The following is a 4,121-nucleotide window of genomic DNA, read 5'->3' as shown; positions in this document are numbered from 1 at the left end:
GCGCACCGTTGATCCAGTGATGCAGGTCAGACTCAGTTAGTGAGTCTCCTTGTGTTCCAAAGGACTCCTTTTTCATTGTTTTCAGTTTCATTTTAAGTTGTAGGATGATCGGGGGTCTTGTCCCGACATTCATATCAGTTATTAGAGGCTTCATAGATAGATAGATAGCTAGCAATCAATTGTTTTTACATTGACATTTATAATGTATTAAGAATTGAGTTCCCATTTGGCTAAGTTGAATTTTTTATTTTAAAAACATTCTAAGTTTTCTTTTAAGCAGTTGAGTAAGTTTATTCTAATCCTTGTATTAATGCTTTGAGTCTTCCACTTTGTTAAGAAAGTCAAGTCAAGGGTTCCCTTAGGGCCATCAATGGTCTTCGAGTGCTAGTCCCACCCAGGGTGTAGGCTAGGGGTGTGAAAAACTTGGTATCAGAGCATAGAGTTCAAGAGTCATATGGAGTCTATGAAGTCGTGTTTGTAGAGTCCTATATATCAGTATGAAGCGTGCACGTATTTAATTAGGAGGCTGTAACATTTAGGAATTTCTTCACTTCTTTCATATTCCTTTCGTGCGTTAAAATTTTATTTATAAAATATTTCCTTCTAATTTGTACTTGCGTATGTTTTCAGAGAATCATGCCTCCACGAAAAGCAGTCAGAGGTCTTCCATCTAGGAGGAGTGTTGAGGAACAAGAGTTACCAAATGTACTAGATGTGCAACCTTATGGAAAAGTTACCCATGTTGAATTCCGTGAAGCTATCTGGATGTTAAGTTAAGTTGCCATCTATCAAGTAATATAGGGAGAGAATTGATAGGAAGTGGCGAATACTTCAAGGATCCGTGAGCTTTTAAGGTTGAACCCCCTAAGATTCACAGGTGCAAGTGTCACTGAGGATCCGAAGGTACTTCATGAGGAGTAGAAAAGGGTATTTGATATGATGCATGTTGTTGGGGCAGAGAGGGTGGAACTAGTTGCATGCCATATGAAGGGGTCTCTAGAATTCGGTTCAACCAATGAAAAAAGAATACAACTGAGGATTCTCCAATAGTGAGTTGGGTTATATTTGATAGTGATCTCACGGGAAGTTTCTTTCCCCGTGAATTGTGAGAGGCAAAGATAAGAAAGTTTTCACCCTTACTCCATATTCTATGAGTTTTCATAAGTACAGTCTAAAATTCACACAACTTTCCTGCTATATCTGGAGATGGTTGCTGACATGAGGAACATGATGAGTTTATTTGTTACGGGGTAGTCTCGTCAGTCAAGGAAGGAAGGCAAGGCAGCTATACTGATAGGGAATATGAACCTAGCAAGGTTTATGATCCATGTAAAACAAGTTGAGGAGGATAAGTTGAACGATAGAATGAGTTTAAGAATACAAGGACGAAGACATCAAGGAATGAGTTCAGGACGCAAAACAGTAATACCAACCGTTCATCCCTCCAACAAAAGAAAAATGGACTTGCTCTATCATCTATGAGTGCACCTTCACCTAAAAACAAAAGTAAGTACAATAGTCAGAATTTCAGAGTTAAGTCAGCCTATTTTCAAGACAATATGGCAAAAAGGGATAGTAAGCCTCCAGCATGTGTTAAGTGTGGCAGAAACTACTTAGGTATTTGTCATGAGGGATTTATTAGTTGTTTCAAGTGTGATCAGACTGGTCATTTTCTGAGGGAGTGTCCTGAGAACCTACAAGGTAGTGGAAATCGGAGCGATAGGGTCCAATCTTCTCCAGTTACTCCAACAAATAGAACTGCACCTAGAGGGGCTAATTTCAGTACTGGCGGAGGAACAAGCTGCTTATAGGTTATCAACAATCCTTAGCGCCAAGTGGATTCACCAGATTATGTCATTGGTGTGATTCAAGTCTTTGGCTTTACTGTTTATGTTTTTCTAGACCTAGGAGTGAGTTTATCTTTTGTAACTCCATATGTTGCTATGAACTTTGATATTATTCCTGAGCAACTTAGTGAACCATTCAGTGTTTCTTCACCTATTGGTGAGTCCATTCTTGTAGAGTGTCTATCATGATTGTCCCATTTCCGTCAAATCACAAGAGTATCATGGCTGATTTAATTGAATTAGAAATGGTAGACTTTGATGTCATTCTTGGTATGGACTGGCTTCATGAATGTTATGCCTCAGTTTATTATAGAACTCGAGTTGTCAAGTTTCAGTTTCCAAATGAGCCAGTCTTACACTGGAAAAGCAGTTCAGTAGTGCCTAAGGGTCATCTCATTTCTTACCTTAAGGCAAGAAAGTTAGTTTTGAAGGGTTGTTTCTATCATTTAGTCCGAGTTAATGACTCAAGCATTAAGGTACCTCCCATTCAGTCAGTCCCAGTAGTCAAAAAGTTTCCTGAAGTCTTTCCAGATGAGCTACCCAGAGTCCCCCCGAGAGAAAGATAGACTTTGGTATAGATCTACTTCTAGATACTCGTCCTATATCTATTTTGCCATATATAATGGCACCAACAAAGTTGAACAAGGTACCATTAAGAATAAGTATCCTCTTTCTAGAATTGACGATCTTTTCTATCAGATTTAGGGTGCATCTTGTTTTTCGAAGATTAACCTCAGATCAGGCTACCATCAGTTGAGAGTACGGGAATGTGATATTCCAAAGAAAGCTTTCAGAACCAGATATGGGCATTATGAGTTTTTCGTCGTGTCCTTTAGTTTGACCAATGTGCCTGCAACATTCATGGATCTTATGGATAAAGTTTTCAAACCTTATTTAGATATGTTTTTTATTGTCGTCAGTGATGACATACTAATCTATTCAAGGAATGAAAAAGATCACGTTAGTAATCTCAGATTAGTTGTTCAAACTTTGAATGATAGAGAGTTGTATGTCAAGTTCCCTAAGTGTGAGTTTTGGCTTGATTCTGTGGCATTCTTGGGTCACATAATTTCTAGTGAGGGTGTTGGTGTTGATGTCCAGAAAGATTGATGCAATAAAGAATTGGCCTAGGCCCACATCTCCAATTGAAAATAGGAGTTTCTTGAGTTCAGCTAGCTACTATAGAAGATTTCTAGAAGGTTTCTCGTCCATTTCGTCTCCTTTGACAAAGTTGACTCAGAAAATAGTGAAGTTTCAATAGTATGAAGCTTGTGAGAAGAGCTTGTAAGGATTGAAGAAGAGATTGACTATTGCCCCAGTCTTAACCTTACTGAAAGCTACTCAAGGTTTTGTGGTGTATTGTAATACATATAGAGTTGGTTCGGGTTGTGTTTTATGAAGAATGGAAAAGTTATAGTTTATGCCTCTAAACAGATGAAGATTCATGAGAAGAATTACCCAACCCATAACTTAGAGTTGGCTGTTGTAGTAATTCTTTGAAAATATAGCATCATTATCTTTATGGTGTTCATATGGATGTGTTCACCGATCACAAGGTTCTATAGTTTGTGCGTAGTCATAAAGATTTTAATCTCAGGAAGAGAGAGTGGTTAGAGTTACTCAAAGATTATGACATGAGTTCTCTTTATCACCCTGGTAAGGCTAATTTTGTTTTTGATGCCTTGAGTAGGTTATCTATGTATATTACCACCCATTTTGAAGAAGATAAGAAAGAGTTAGCAAAGGAGGTGCATAGACTGGCATGATTAGGATTTCATTAATGAATTCAACATAAGGAGGAGTAGTGGTGATGAATGGGTCGGAACCATCATTATTGTCATAAGTAAAAGGTGATCAAGATCAAGACCCTATATGTCTTAAATTAATGTTCATAAGAAAAAAGTGATGGATTTTGAACAAGAGGGAGATGGCGTATTGAGATATCAAGGTAGTGTGTGTATACCAATGGTAGATGATTGAATTATCTGAAAGTCTCACCCATGAAAGGTTTTATAAGATTTGGTAAGAAGGAAAATCGGTTTGTAGAGAAGCTACTTGAGAAGTGAAAGAGGATAGGGAAAAGTGACACCTACATCTCTTCGAATTCGGAGAAGTTCCAAATTAAGGTACTAATCCTTTTCTTGGCATTGATATTAAGTTGGCATGTTGTGTTTATATTTTGTTGTTGGGTGAACAAACTCAATTTCTATTCTTGAATTTGGTGCGTGGGTGAACAAACTCAATTGCTATGAGAAACTCACATACCTTGTAGGG

At 37.9% G+C, this 4,121-nt stretch overlaps 1 pseudogene; it reads left to right on the top strand.

The window, feature by feature from the left end:
- The first annotated feature begins 636 nt into the window (after nt 1–636).
- Nucleotides 637–2,036, top strand: LOC138349075 (uncharacterized; annotated as a pseudogene).
- Nucleotides 2,037–4,121: the final 2,085 nt, after the last annotated feature.

The sequence above is a fragment of the Solanum lycopersicum genome, chromosome 6 (genome assembly GCF_036512215.1).
Source record: "Solanum lycopersicum chromosome 6, SLM_r2.1".
NCBI classification, from domain to species: Eukaryota; Viridiplantae; Streptophyta; class Magnoliopsida; order Solanales; family Solanaceae; genus Solanum; species Solanum lycopersicum.
The sequence above is the reverse complement of the archived record's forward strand: the minus strand, read 5'-3'. Positions and strand labels throughout refer to the sequence as shown.